Genomic DNA, 16,232 nt, shown 5'->3' with positions numbered 1-16,232 from the left:
TCTGTACCACATTAGCCGCCAGACAGAAGGAAAACTGGCCAGGGATGATGGGGGAAAAAATCCAATGTCTGTGACAAGCTGTCAGATTGTCATTAGCATTCCCTTGACCACAGAGGAGTTCAGATTTGAAGGTCTTGCCTGATCAAACACACTTTCTGTGTAATGAAGTATTGAGCCAACCCTTGGAATAATAACCTGAAGGTCTCCTTGGAACTACACTGCCATTTGGAACACATTTATCTCCTGCTTACGAGATCACAGGACCATCAGGTTCATTTCTTTCTTAAATTCCAACTATTAAAATGGAAGAAAATGACTTTATTTAAGGTCGAACTGACATCTGATCCACTTTGTTTATTCCAAACTAGGTAACAAGGGTGTTGGTAGTTGTGACAAAATAAATAGTACTTAAGTTGACTTAATACATTTCTAAATAAGGAACTAATATAATTCTGAAACAGGTAGTTTAAATAGAATTGATTTTGTATTTCTGATAAAATTCTTTTACCTACCTGTACATTCTCTCTCTCTAAATAGATAGATATAGATACAGATAGATATAGATGCATTCACTTTTTCTTCAAAGAACAGAAATACCACATTTTCAATTTATTGGCCAAATTTTAGAAGGCATAATCTTTTTACTACATATTAGTGTTAACAAATACATACTCAAATTTCCTAAAGTAAGTCACTTAGAAATGTGTCCTATCTTCATACTTGCTGTGTTATCAAAAGATACGTTGAATCTATGCAACAGCATGATTCAGAGATCAGAACAACTGGGCTGCCATCCCATTCCTAGATTCTCAGGAGTCTGTAATTAATTCTCTATAACTCACCTTGGGTATATATTATTAGAATCTGTCTGAACAGCAAAGAGTTTAAGGAGCCCTCAGGGTGAATGGCAGTGTTTGGAAGTGTCTGTTTCTTATCCAGCTAACAGCTTCCATTCTGAGAGGTTACACCCAAATTCCAAAAGCTGCAAGGACAACAGAACCTGAATTTGGAGACTGACTGCTGGGGTGTGTCTATCCCTGGGCTCAAAGTCCTAGAGGATTATCATGCAATAGATCTTTTCCATGAAGACTGAGGTTCCTCAAAGACACTCAAGAAAGTACTTTGAGCAGGGAAGAACTTAAAACCTTATATAGGGAAAAATAGGAAAACTTGGCAGGCTGTGGTTGTCTGCAAACTTTCTGGCAGCAAAACTGAGTTTGAAACCAGATAGTCCTTCTAATTGCACAATTTTAATGAGTGTATGCTTTAGAAAAATACTATCCTTGTGAGGATTTTCCACATTCTCTGCATCTTCTCATCGTAGAGACCTTGAAAATGGATCTGGTGCTCCATTGGAACATGAGAAGATATAACAGCTGGAAGAGAAAGGGATAGTAATGGATAGAGAGAAGCTGGGACGTCAGGTGCAGGTTCACCATTTTCACACAAGTCCCACTGCCACTGAGGAATGGGAAGGAGCTGCCCTAGGCAGGTGAACATATGTACAGGAAGTGCCAAATGGGCACTGGTGGAAGGGTGAAATGACACTGAGTTAATTAGACATGTAATGATAAGTAAAAGCTCAGACATGTTGAGCTTTCAAGATCTAATGCTCGTGATAAGAATGCCTACTTGAAATGATTTTATATTCAACATGTACTCATAATTTAGTTATTGCATTGTTTTTTTGACCAATGAGTGATTATGTTAATGCCCAGCTTTTTGAGTTGATCCTTAACATGCATTATATTGTATCAAATCATGTAAGATATAGTTTAAAATGAAAAGCAAGTGGATGCCTCCATTAGGTTTCAGTTACATTTAGATCAAAGCTTTGTATTGAGTTGCTGTGGTTGGAACATAAGCGCCAGATCTTTGGAAGCCTGCACTGATAGTTTGGAGACTGAATCCTGGTCCTTAACTTCATGGCAAATGGCATCCTTTTGTTACCAAATTATGTTCTTAAACCATGTATTACAAACCTCTGAAAGAGGATAATGCATTTTAGATCATTAGAACTACAGGATAAAATATAATTAGTGTTCATTATAATCCTTATTTAATAAGAATACATTAAAATTATGGCCCTATGAAAACAATAGAATCTCTGATAACTTTTGTTCAAAGATATTTAAAAACTAAAGACATTTTACTTAAAAATAACCAAATTTTAAAAAGTAAGTATATTCGTGTCATATCAATTTCTAGACTTCTATGAAAGGAAGGCATATGCAAAATGACTTCCAAAGGCTGAAGCAGTCATAAGACTGAAAAAAAGGCAACAAGTCCAGCTTGACAAGAAATGGTTTAGGGGGTGCCTGGGTGGCTCAGTCAGTTAAGCCTCCAACTTCGGCTCAGGTCAGATCCCACGTTTGTGGGTTCGAGCCCCGCGACAGGCTCTGTGCTGACAGCTAGCTCAGGGCCTGGAGCCTGCTTCCGGTTCTGTGTCTCCTTCTCTCTCTGCCCCTCCCCCTTTCATGCTCTGTCTCTCTCTCTCTGTATCAAAAATAAATAAAACATTAAAAAAATTAAAAAAAAAAGAAATGGTTTATTAAGGTGACTTATGTACTAAAGCATGTCTTGGGTGGCCTCAAAACAAGTAGATTTTCACAACTCCACCTCCTGTAAGACCTGCTTTTATAACCCTAGAGGTCAAGGAGTGCAAGCTAGGAGACCACCCAGGAGGAGAATGTTAGAGAATAGGTGTGCCTCATAGTCATATCTCCATATCTCCAGGGCAGATCAAGGATGTTATGCCCTAAGGATGTACTAAAGAAGGATGTGCTCAAGAAGGCCTCAAGTCAGAGTGTGGTAATCCTGGTGGATTTGTTCAAGATAGCATTAGTTCAATTCACACAAGACCTTTTTTTTGATATATACAAACAGAAAAGTCGCATAATCTCTATTGCTGTTCTTGACAGTTGTAGGATGTGCCAATCAAATTCACCAGAAATATTCAAGCCTTATTTATTTATTTTTTAGAGAGTGTGTGTGTGCTTTAGTAGGGGAGGGCAGAAGAGGGAGAGAGAGAGAGAGAGAGAGAGAGAGAGAGAGAGAATCTTAAGAGGCTACACACTCAAAGTGGAGCCCGACGTGGGGCTCAATCCCATGCTATTGGGCTGAACTGAAATCAAGAGTTGGACATTCAACTGAATGAGCCACCCAGGCACTCCCACTTTTTTGCTAAAATATATTTATTACATCACAATTCAATAAGATTATCTTTTATGTAGAGGACTATCATTGATGGAATTGACATTTTTCCCCCTTAAATGACCCCTAATACCCTGCTGTTTTCTTTTTCTTTTTTCTACACAAAATATTCAATGGAAAATATCCATGAAAAAAGTCACTCAATTGTTGCAAATATGTTGTCACATTAGTTGTGATAGTCATTTCTTCATTTTCTAAAACTGTTTATTCAAGAAAAGGGAAGTCATTTCAACATTCTTTATCCCAACTAGAAATTTCCTTATAAAAGCAAATATAGTAAAACCTTGGTTTGTGAGCGTAATTTGTTCCAGAAATATACTTGTATTCCAAAGCATTTGTATATTAAAGCAAATTTCCCCATCAGAAATAATGAAATCTTGATGATTCGTTCCACAATCCAAAAATACATAAAAATGACTACAATACTGTGATATCAAACAAAATAATAAAGAAAATATAAAATATAAAGAAAAATAAGCAAATTAACCTGCACTTATCTTTGAAAATCTTCATGGCTGGTGTGAGGGAGATGAGAGAGGAGGGTTATTGTGTAAGATGACTTTCACCATCACTAACAGAATCACTGCAATCTACTCGCTCAATGGAATCTTTCTGCATGGGAACCATTGTGTGTGCTCACACAGATGTTCACTACAGTACAGTATTAAGAAACTCTTGTCATATACTGTATTTAATGTAACTGGCAATAAGGCAGCAGAGGAAAGGGTCTATATCTGCAGGCAGCCTGACCTAGAATGAAGCAAAGCATGCCTAAGCTAAGCTTACTCTTGTATGAAAAAGCAAAGGACTGTCCATAAGTGCTTTGAGGTGACAAAAAATACATTAGTTCCAGTTGTGGGCACCTTCCAACGTTCAGAAAATCACCGATTTCTGCCAAACACCGTGGCCTGAGGTGGAGCATCCAAGCATGGGAGTAGATCACCCACAATCCCACAGTGAGAGACAGAGAGAGAGAGAGAGAGAGAGAGAGAGAGAGAGAGAGAGAGAGAATGAACCATTGGCTCATTTGTGATCATGTGACATTCAGTGTCATGTACTACTCATATTGTAAGACATCACTCATTTATCAAGAAAAATTTATAAGAAATGTTTGCTCATCACAGAACAAGTTACTCACAATCCAAGGTTTTACTGTAATTTCTCTGTCCACACCATGTTCTTATTAGATCACTATTTAGAGGGATTAACTGTTCATTTTCATGTTTGAATACAGTTGCTGTATATGCTAGGTAAAGGTTAAACTTTTAAATCTTTAAATTGTCAAGGGGCATCTGGGTGACTCAGTTGGTTAAATGTCCAACTCTTGGCTTTGGTTGAGATCAAACCCCATGTCAGGCTCTGTGCTGACATCAGGAAGCCTGCTTGGTATTCTCTCTCTCTCTCTCTCTCTCTCTCTCTCTCTCTCTCTCTCTCTCCTTCTCTCCACACCTCCCCAGCACTCTCTCTCTCTCTCTCTTGCTCTCTCTCTCTCAAAATAAATAAACTTCAAAAAGATAACGTGTTAGTTTGGTGTAAATAAAAATACTTCTCATGGCTTCAAAAACAAATATAACAGGGTTGCAGATTTAACTTACATTACAACTGAGATTTGTTCCTTTATTTTCATCCATAAATATTTTGGGTTTCCCCCTGACTTCTGGTAGTGGGCAGAAAAATCATTAACTTTTAGCTGTATCTGGGTGAAATCTTAGTTCAAATGAATAAAGGAAACGATCCCTTCAAATAATGCTCAGCTTTAGGGAAAAAGGCAAAAAAATGAAGAACCTTTGTGATCTCTTGTGTGTCCCCCACCTCCTCCCACCAACTTCTCTCCAAAATGGCTTCTGTATATATGGATGTGGCTTTCATGACTCCTGGGAGAGTCTTTGAGTCAGGGAAGTAGTCACTTCCTCTGGATGGTTCTTGTGCAGCTGATACTTGTGGCTCAGTTCTGTGGCTACTGAACTGTTAGAGTGTCCCCAAAGTCCCTGTGGGTGCTGGTTTGGCATTATCTGCATGCTTTTCTCCATTCCGCACACAAGTTTTCAATTTTTCATATTTTTATGGACCTCTTCTTCAATGCCAGTGGTTAGGAACCATTTGAATAGTCCCCAAGGTCTTCACATGGCTAGAGCTTATCTGAGTGATCTATGGCCACTCTGTCATCTGGTCTTCCCTTGACAGACTCAGCCCCATTTAGGTCTCTAAAGGGCTGTATACACTTCTGAATCCCTGACCCGGTAACTTACTCTGTAACCCTATGTACAGAGCACTCCACCCCCATTATAGCAACACCCCCTGGATCTCTCTCCCCGCCAGGCACAGCAATTGCAGGATCCTACATACATACCACATGAGAGCCAAGGCCACGTGGGGAAGCCATAGCCTCCTCCTGACCCTCCGCACAGCCAAATGATGTGGGTTCTCCTTAGTCTGGGGCAGAACAGCCTGTAAGGCAATCCCTCTCAGATGCCAAGTGACAAATTGGGGCAAGAATCCCTCTACCCCCTCTACTAGTGAGTTCTCCTCACTCATCTAGCTGGAGGGGGGGCGGCATACATAATCTATGTACTTTGCTTTCTTAGTCTTCCCTCTTCATCCTGCTTCCCTCTTTCCACCATCCCCTGGGAAGAAAAATGGGTGGGCTGTCTTTAATTTTCTGATGTTGTATCTTTTTCCATGTAGCAGAAGTTCTTGGAACTTTGCAAGGTTTCTTCTCTAGCCCACAGAACTCCATAAACTGGATCATCCAGAATGGGACTGTGAGATGTTAATGAGGAGAGTTAAGATTATATGGAAAATCCTCTCACAAGGCAATAGCCTGACTTGCAAATCCTTTTTAATTTTTTTCCTGCATCATCTTATTTCTTATGCCAGAATCCAAATAATAAAAAATTATGGTTTTTTGCATTCTTTCTTACTATAAATCCCAATTTCGATGACTGCACTCCCCCTTCAATTAGATAGGCATTCAGGACAACTAGGTGAAGGCCACCTCCTCAGCGAGATGAGAAATTTTCACAATTTCACCCTAATACAAAATAAACATGCTGCCATTGGACATCACCTCCTTCTACATAGAGATGATGTGCCAGTTACCAATTCCTTACCAAAAATCAAGGAAGAAGCAAAGATTTGGGGTTTTTTTGTTAGTATATTAAGAGTGAGCATTTTTTGTTTTTGTAAACAAATTTCTTGCAGCAACTGCATGATAGTGTACTATACAAATGGCTTCTTTCTGTATACAGGCAGAAAAGCTTGACATTTTAACAAGCATAGCAGGGAGTACTATCAGTGCAAAATGATCCACACACATGAAGGGTTGGCTTATAGTTCAAAAAGAAATCTTAGATGAGACCGAACACATTGGTTCCCTTCATAGTTAACCGAAGCAGTACGTTAAAGAAGAATTCATTTACACGCTTACACACTGCAAAACTACCAACAGTTGACTACAGCCATTAGTATCACATGGCTTGGCAAATTAATATCCATTTTAAGAAGGTGGATAGATTTTGCATATCCTACAACTTCCAGATATCCATGTAAATTTTAAAACAAATCTTATCATTGACAAGGGAACATGCTGAAGCTTCTTTGGTACATCTCCTTTTAAGGCCTCTTTTAAAAACATTTCCAATGCACAGAAATTTATCCATAACAGGAGCTTCTTTTCCTTGGTTTATGAATTTGATACTTAATAGCATGTCTGTATCCAAAGCTTCTCTAGTCACACAGATTCATACGTCCTCAAGGTTTTGCTATGATCAAATCACTCCCTTATATGTGCACAATAATGAGCTGTACCTTCTCACATTTAAAAAAATGTTGAAAAAAAGTTCAATTTCGGTGTTTGAAATAGGAAAGTACACAGTACACACTGCAGTTGTCGAATTCCATCCTTCTCCAGTGAACAAGTAAAGTTGAATGAGATTTGTGGTTCTGGTTCTATTTGTGTCTATATAACATGGCACAAAAAAACTAACAAAGATATGGAATTTTGTTATGGAATAAACCACAATCAGCATATTAACAGGTAATGGCCAACTACTTAAGCAAACTTATCTATATTGCTGACAAGTCATTACCTACAAATGCATTAAGAAATACCCCCACAACATGGCAAGACAGAGGAAGCCCCAACAGAACAGCTTTATGTAAGATCCAACTCACCAACACTCACATTATTACCAGCAATTATGCTTTTATAGCATAGAGCTATGCTTGGCTTAGTTATGTGCATTGGTGAATTGGATATTAGTAAGATGTGGGGCCAACAAATCCCACTGGGATGGCTGAATCTGTGTTCTTGATGGTGAGAACAGGCATCTCTCCCTCTTCTAGAAAGGGAAGAGCTCCAGTAAATAACCTCTAGTGTAGAGGATTGAAATGCAACATCCAACAAGACATAGTATAGGTTCTATATGTGACATTCCAGCTGATATTTGGAAATATTTTATAAGTCAAGCTCTATGAGTACCTGGTTACCCTATTAAATTAAGTCTCCAGGGGCAGCTGGGTGGCTCAGTCGGTTAAGCGTCTGGCTTTAGCTCAGGTCATGATCTCACAGTTTGTGGATTCGAGCCCCGCGTCGGGCTCTGTGCTGACAGCTAGCTCAGAGTCTGGAGCCTGCTTCAGATTCTGTATCTCCCTCTCCCTCTGACCCTCCTCGGCTCGCACTGTCTCTCTCTGTCTCCCCACCCCCCAAAATTTTTTTTTTAATTTAAATTAAGTCTCCAAATATTCTTCAACACTACTTTATAGGTGAGGCTGACCTTTTTGGGGGAAAGGGTAGAGGAAGCGGAACTTGGGTGAGCAGTACTCAGCTCAGGTCTCAGTCTTATACCCCAAGAGCAAAACAGCAAGCATTCAGTTAACTGTACCAATACTTGGTATTTCCGTGAACATTTGGTGTCTACTCCACAATGCCCCTGGAGGCCTTAGCGCTTGTTTTCAGCAGTCTATCAAAGCATTCCCTACATATATATACTCACCCTGAGGTGAGTTCTGGTGTACATGGTTTTATTAATCTTATTATATCCAGAAATGTTTTGGTGCCCCTTATAAACTGGTGCCCCTGCCAGGTGTCCGGTTGGCTTCTCCTTCATCTGGCTTTAAGACAGCTAGAGCCTAGGAAACTTTTCTCCTCTCTCTAGGTGGTCATGTGTTAACAGTTTATTGAGAGAGGAAAAAAAGCAGTGAATCACCCTGCAGAAGGATAGAAATCCTGTAACTGATATTACATGAGAAAATGGGGAGCCGTGAGGCTCATACCATCATAAAATCAGGGAATCATAGATAAGAAGTGGAGATAGAGGGCCTATTTTATCTTCCTTCCTTCCTTCTTGCTTGTTTTTTTTTGGTCTTTTTATCCTGTTTAAAAAATTAGTTAATTAATTTAAATTTACATCAAAGGTAGTTAGCATATAGTGCAATAATGATTTCAGGAGTAGAATTCAGTGATTAATCCCCTACATATAACACCCAGTGCTCATCCCAACAAGTGTCATCCTTAATGCCCCTTGCTCATTTAACCCATCACCCCACCCAATACCCCTCCAGCAACCCTGTTTGTTCTCTGAATTTAAGATTCTCTTATGTTTCGTTCCCCTCCACTTTTATATGATTTCTGCTTCCCTTCCCTTATATTCATGTTTTGTATCTTAAATTCCACCTATGAATGAAGCCATATATTTGTCTTTTCTGTAATTTTGCTTAGCATAATATACTCGACAACAACCATGTTGTTGCAAATGGCAAGATTTTATTTGATCAATGATTAATATTTCAGTGTGTGCGCATGTGTGTGCGCGTGCACACGCGTATCACATCTTCTTTATCCACTCATCAGTTGATGGACATTTGGGCTCTTTCCATACTTTGGCTATTGTGGATAGTGCTGCTATAAACATTGGGGTGCATGTGCCCCTTTGAAAGGAGACAGCTGTATCCTTTGGGTAAATACCTAGTAGTGAAGTTGCTGGCTTGTACGGTAGTTCTATTTTTAATTTTTTGAGGAACCTACATACTGTTTTCCAGAGTGGCTGCACCAGTTTGCATTCCCACCAGCATCTGTTGTTGTCTGAGTTGTTACTTTTAGCCACTCTGACAGGTGTGAGGTGATATCTCAGTGTGGTTTTGGTTTGTATTTCCCTGATGATGAGTGATGTTCAGCATTTTTTCATGTGTCAGTTGGCCATCTGGATTTCTTCTTTGGAGAAGTGTCTGTTCATGTCTTTTGCCCATTTCTTCATTTCCCTTGCCTCCAGAGACATTTTGAGTAAGAAGCTGCTATAGCCAAGGTCAAGGAGGTTTTTGCCTGCTTTCTCCTCTAGGATTTTGATGGCTTCCTGTCTTATGTTAGGTCTTTCATCCATTTTGAGTTTATTTTTGTGTTTGGTGTTTGGTCCAGGTTTATTCTTCTGCATGTCACTACCCAGTTTTCCCAACACCATTTGCTGAAGAGACTGTCTTAATTCCATTGGATATTTATTCCTACGTTGTCAAAGATTAGTTGGCCATACACTTGTAGGTCCATTTCTGGGTTCTCTATTCTGTTCCATTGATCTGTGTTGTCTGTTTTTGTGCCAGTACCATACTGTCTTGATGATTATAGGTTTGTAATACATCTTGAAGTCTGGGATTGCGATGTCTCCAGACTTGGTTTCCTTTTTATTTCCTTCCTTCCTTCTTTTTTGTTTTTTGATAATATAAGTAGAGGTCTTTGTGGCTTGATCATGATTCATGGAGACTGAGCAAAATATAATATAGTCATTTAGAGTGGCAAGTAAGATTCTTGGGCCCCATTTTCCCTCCTAAGAAATAAAACCCCAGTATATAGGATGAGGGCTGTGATAGCTTAGCTTAGAAACTTATATGCATGCTCATGACATTGCCTATTCCTATTTTATAGATGATGAAAAAAGCGAGGTTCAAATCTTTTCATAAAGTTTGTATTGTATTAAGCCCCACATAGAATCTATTATTTACTTTTGCCTGCAATGTCTTCTCTGCAGACTAAGTTATGCTTTTGTCCATTTCTTTCCCAAACCATGATTAAAGCTCAATACTCTCGGGGCATCTGAGTGGTTCAGTCAGTTAAGCAACCGATTTCAGCTCAGGTCATGTTCTTATGGTTCATGGATTTGAGTCCTGCATTGGGCTCTATGCTGACAGCTCAGAGACTGGAGGCTACTTCAGATTCTCTCTCTCTCTCTCTCTCTCTCTGTCTCTCTGCTCCTCCCCTGCTCTCACTCTTTCTCAAAAAGTAAATAAATGTTAAAAAAAAAAACCTCAATATTCTCTCTCCATTCAGTTTTATTCTCCTTTTAAGAATATGTTCCTTCCACTGCCCTGTACTTCTTCCCATCATATCATTTTTAAAAGCAAGGCAAGATAAGGTAGATGTGCCATTTTTCCTGTAATTTCTTTTCCTTTAGAACTTTGCACCATGCATGTGTATTAACTCTTCAAAAGGGAAAAATATTTTAAAAATCACTTAATAAAGGCATGTTGGAACATACATGCCTATCAGACTTCATCAAGTAAGTAATTTTCATGTCCCTTTTCTAACCAAAATGCTAGACTTGAATTAAAATATCGGTATTTTGGTAACTTTCTTAGGGGTTAGGCTTATGTTTTAACATACCTAGTACTTAAGGAGTTATATTTTTACCCAGAAACTATTTATGCAATAGAGAATCACCAACACATAAATATCTCTGGAAACACTAACAGTGCCTCCAAAAGCCCAAATAATGCAGACCTGAGAAGACTTGCTAGTATAGAAATATACTTTCCTGAATCAAAACATAGTTGATTTATGTTTAGCAAAACTTTCACCCTTGTCCAACAAAAGCTAACACCATTTAAGGACCTCTTATTTGGACCACTTCCAGAGTCTCTTTCTAGATTCTCAGCACTTTTCAGGTTTTTCTCAGCATTTCTAAGGTCTCCAGCCTGTTCTGTGCCTCAAGCTGTTCTTCCTGGCTGAGCCAACAGTGTAGATCCAGGCTTGTTGAGTTAGGATTTAAAGAGCACACACACACTCACAAAAGGATACTTTTAATCTGACATATAATCAGATCTCATGTCATGCTTCTGTTTTTATTCCCTTAATTCTCTATAAACTTCCTGATGTCTCAGTCTCCATGCCTTGTTGGCCCATGATCGGTACTTCATAATAAGCTCACTGATTCAACAAATGATTTAATCTCATGGTTTTAGGTTGCTAGGGATTTGCTCATTGCAAATAAAGTTGAAAGTTCAGGGGTCCCTGGGTGGCTCAGTCAGTTGAGCGTCTGATTTGGACTCAGGTCATGATCTCACATTCATGAGTTAGAGCCCTGCATTGGGCTCTGTGCTATCAGTGCAAAGCCTGCTTTGGACTCTTTGTCTCCCTCTCTCTCAAAAATAAACAAACATTTAAAAAAATTAAAGTTCAAATAATGGATGAAACCCAAATTTATCCATTCCCTACTGTAATGACCTTTCATAAAAGGAAGCTAGCAAGTAATAATGGGCTGTGTGGCAGGGAGCAATTGGAATGTCAGAAAGCTGCTCAGGACTAGGCAAGGCAGGTGCCTGAAGATAGTTTTGTCTACCCCATTGAAATTCTGGTTCACTATATTTCTCCTGGGACCATGTGGGAAGGAGTGCCTTCCTATAGGGAGAAAGAAGGCTGCTCTGACAAATTCAGGTCATAACCATTTACACAAACAACACTTACTGACTATATCTTAGGTCCAGGGCCTTGTCTTGGTCCTTGTAGAAAATGTAAAGATGCATACTGAGTCCCTTCCAAGATGTCCCAATCTATTTATTAAAAGATATAAAGCTTATACTAAGTCGTTCTAACAAGTGCCATGAGACGGTACAGGGAAGAGTGGAGTTTGCTGAAAGCATTCAAACTGGGCATGGAGAGATAAGAAGGACTTGGACTGTGCGGAGACGGAGGAGAGTGTAGAGGGTATGAAGACCGTGAAAAGAGACCAAGAGAGAAATGTCACAGGGATGATTGGGGAGTAAGAGGCTGTCAGGTCAGCATGAAGCTTATGACTGGTTTCTATCAAGGAGTGAAGGAACCTCTAGACCCAGAATCTGTGTGTCCATCCATATTGTGTGAAGAATAAACACTAGAGGTGGGGGAAGTAGAGTGATGTTATTTTCCCACAAATTCCTCCAAAAATGAGTTGTCAGTTAGGATTTAACAGGAAAAATAAAACAGTTTTAGTGTAAAGCAGGGTACCATCCAGATTCGAAAAAACATTCAATTCATTACAAGAAAATTTCTTTTCCTCTCAGGTGATCAGCTTGCCCCTTTGATGTTGGAGCAGTGATAGAAAACTGAATTCTGAGTCCTTTATTTGTTTGTCGCTTGCTTTTGCACTTATAAAAAGTTTGTTCAAAGGTAAGCAACATATGATGGTGAATCTGGAAAAATATTCTTCTTTCTTTACAAAAATTATATTTTTTAAGACCATTTTATTCTTTGGACCCACACGACCTACTGGAAGCAGCAATTTCAACATATTTCTATTTGCTATGTGAGGTTTGTTCGTTTGTTTCCATCCTTAGACAAGCTCCTTAAATTTTGAACAGTTTAAACAGTTTGACTGTTTTGGAATATCGTGAATGCTGATCTGTGGGGTCCGAATATGTTCTTTGATATCCTGAGTTGAGGAAGGGGTCTTCTGGCTCTAAAACAGGAGGGATCTGAGAGTGATCAACAGGAGCATTTGAGTGATGTCCTCTAGGGGAACAGCTAGGCTTATTGGTGACGGGAATGGCAGCTCCTTTTGACAAGGCTTGATTTCATCCACATTTTAAGGACTTTTCTGCAAGTCTTTCTCTTGATTGTTAGCCACTACGGACTAAAATCCCTGATGTGCCCAGTGTGAGACAGGAAGTGGTTAGACTCACTTCTTTGTACATTTAGTGACCTATTGACTCTTGCTGCAAAACATAGAACTTGGGTAGGAAGAGGCTAAAGTGAAAGAAAAAGGGTCTAAAATTTGGGCTTTGGGTGTCTGGGTGGCTCAGTTGGTTAAACATCCAACTTTGGTTTCGGCTCAGGTCATAATCTCAGTTCGTGAATTTGAGCCCTGCATCAGGCTCTGTGCTGACAGGGCAGAGCCTGCTTGGGATTCTCTATCTCTCTTTCTCTCTCTGTGCCCCTCCCTCCCTCTCTCTCTCTCAGAATAAACTTAAAAAAATTGTTTAAAACGTGTGACATTTTTGTTTGCCAAAAAGAGTTAAAAAAGCTAATGATGGAAAAGTGAAAAAGTCAGAGGCAAGAAGTGTACCATATTCATTCCCTTCCTCTGATGCAGTAGACATGGTTTGGGTGCAGTCAAGACAAGGGGTAGATTGTCAGCCATAGTTAGCTATCCAGGATATGGCACTTGCAAAATAATGGAGCCATTTCAAAATTCAAATTAAGAACATTTAAGAATGCTCCATCATCTTTTGAAAAATGACTCAAGGAAATTATTCCTCCCAAATTCATCTCTTAGTTTTTCTGTAGAGCCGTCAGCAATGGCAGGTGGAACACGGCCTTAAGTGGCAGTCCTGAAGGCAGCACTACTCCCTAGAACACGGGTGGGCCCTTTAGAGCAGCAAGAGCCTTGACTCACTGACCTTGTAAGTTGTTAATTGGGCTGGAACTGACATGCTGATGCTAAGCTTATATCTGAAGACTTCCCTAGAGAGAATAATAGTATCTAAGAATAGGTCAAAGTAGAATCAGTCTGGATGTTGATATATCAGATTCATGTATGTATCTATTTTCTGCCCCAAAGTAGATAATTCTATAGACATTTTCTAGATCTTCTGATATCGTTGGTTTTGTGGAAACTGGGATAATTTGAAAAGGGTACTTCTTAACCCAACATTAAAGAGTTAGGGCAGAGAGTGCTCTTAAGTGTGGTCAGAAATCGAGAAGGCTATCTGTGGGTAAGAGGTACGTGTAAAAGATTCTGGTTTCCCGTGCTATTCATCTCAGGTAAAAGTTTGGCCTCAGAAGATTTTTTAAAATATAAAAATGCATATTTTTAGAGGGAATCATCCTAGGTTAAAAAATATTGTATATTCTGTAGAGTGATAAATCATCCTAGGTTAAAACATATGTATATTCTTTAGAGTGATAAATAACAATAAACTGCTACATTTTAAGCAAACACTGTAAGCAAGACAGTATACAATTCAATGCTTGTAAAGTGAGGTTCCGCATTGCTTGCACGAGAATTATCTGGAGTGACTTTAAAAATTCAGATTGGGGCACCTGGATGGCTCAGTTAGTTGTGTCCAACTCTTGATTTTGGCTCAAGTCATGATCCCAGGGCTGTGGGATTGAGCCCTGCTTCAGGCTCTGTGCTGAATGTGGAGCCTGCTTAAGATTCTCTCCCTCTCTCCCTCTCTCCCTCTCTCTCTCTCTCCCCCCCCTTTCCCCAGCACTCTCTCAAATAAAAAATAAAAATAAATATTCAGATTCCTGGGCCCCACTCCTGACCTACTTGGCCTATAATTCTGTGCTCTAAGTAGGGACAGGTGATTCCTGTGCACATTAAAATGTAAGGAAACTGGCATGATAGGTCGATTAGCTTTGGGCTGGAAAAGTCTTCAAAGATAAGTCTAGCCCAAATCCCTTGGATAGGTTTAAGTAATGAAGTCACAGTCTGAGATCCTTTTAGTTGAACAAATAATTATGAATGACCTACTCTGCAAATCTCTGTGCAAGATACAAAGATAAATGAGACCTAATTCTTGCTCTTAGTGAATCTGTCATCTAATTTTCAACTAATATGTAATTCAACCTTTTCCCAATTCTGTTTTTATTCTTAACACCTCTTCATGTATGATCGTCTCTTGGAAGTCATTTAATATAATGCTCATAGAACTGAACTAGTAATTTCATTTTTTGCTCTCAATTTATCTCCCCACTTTAAGATCAAAGACCAGGAGCGCGACTAGGTAAATTGGTGAGCAGGAGTAATACCAACCTTGTCTGCGATCAGACTGAAATCATGTCAGGCATGTGGCGTTAATATACAAAACCGAAAGTTATTATCTTCAAAATGTCTGTGCTTATTGCGAGTACAGTATGTCACACTACTATTGATTTGCTGGTGAGGGCGTCCAAGTCCATTAACTAGTCAGGGGGTTCTTAGAGATACAATATCAAGGTTCTAACTCTAGCAAGAAAATCCCAGACCTGGATTCTTTTCTTAAAGTATAAAGACTTGACTTTAAAATTTGAGAAAAAAAATGAAATTTGAGAAATCGCAGCCTTCTAAGGATATGTTTAACTTTAGAAACTCCTTTAGAGCTGAGGCAGTACCTGTTCAGAAGCGCAGAGTTCAACCCTTGGCCTCTATTATCTAGATGAATACTTGTAAGTTTTTCAAATGGAGCTTTTAACAAATTTAGGTCTGATAAGCATGCAGTATATGGCTTGCTTCTATGACTCAATAATGCTGAAGGAATGCAAGATACCCCTCAGAACTCCCTCAGTTCTGTAAATTTTTCATGGAACCCTTGCTGAAGTATAACTGCTAAGGCATTAAAAACAAGTTTATCCTTTTAAGATCATGTGGGTTTGCTTATCCTTGATGGTCTAAAAAGAAGGGATTTTTATCAGGTTGAATACTAGTCAGTGCAAGGTGGATATTATACACATCACAGCAATCAGAGTGGGCTTCTCTCTCATTTGTTTCTCTGAGGGCAATGTGTGGCTGCCCTGTATAGCTTCTTCACTTAACTAGTAAGTCAGTGGGGTTCTTGGGTTGAGAGTTAAATACACACTACTGCCACTGGAGGACTCTGGATAGCACAGGTTTTATGGTTTCTATAAGGTGAGACATAGATTCATTTGTCCTATTCAAAAGACTACCAAGTATAATGTTCCCACCAAAGATAGTATACAACCAAAAATAATAAGAGAAGAAAATGTAACTGAATTACCAAAAGAAGTGACAATAGAAATAAACCCATGGTAGTGGTGGGGCTTGGGGTGGTCCAGA

General features: G+C 39.2%; 1 long non-coding RNA gene across 1 annotated transcript; it reads right to left on the bottom strand.

Annotated features, from left to right (window-relative positions):
• Positions 1 to 1,231: 1,231 nt before the first annotated feature.
• LOC115283154 lies at positions 1,232 to 15,722 on the bottom strand. Its single transcript, XR_003904956.1, has 2 exons — positions 15,551 to 15,722; positions 1,232 to 1,376 (listed from the first exon to the last, which is right to left on the bottom strand). It is a non-coding gene; the product is annotated as an uncharacterized LOC115283154 (long non-coding RNA).
• Positions 15,723 to 16,232: the final 510 nt, after the last annotated feature.

The sequence above is a fragment of the Suricata suricatta genome, chromosome 2 (assembly GCF_006229205.1).
Source record: "Suricata suricatta isolate VVHF042 chromosome 2, meerkat_22Aug2017_6uvM2_HiC, whole genome shotgun sequence".
Lineage (NCBI taxonomy): Eukaryota > Metazoa > Chordata > Mammalia > Carnivora > Herpestidae > Suricata > Suricata suricatta.
The sequence above is the reverse complement of the archived record's forward strand: the minus strand, read 5'-3'. Positions and strand labels throughout refer to the sequence as shown.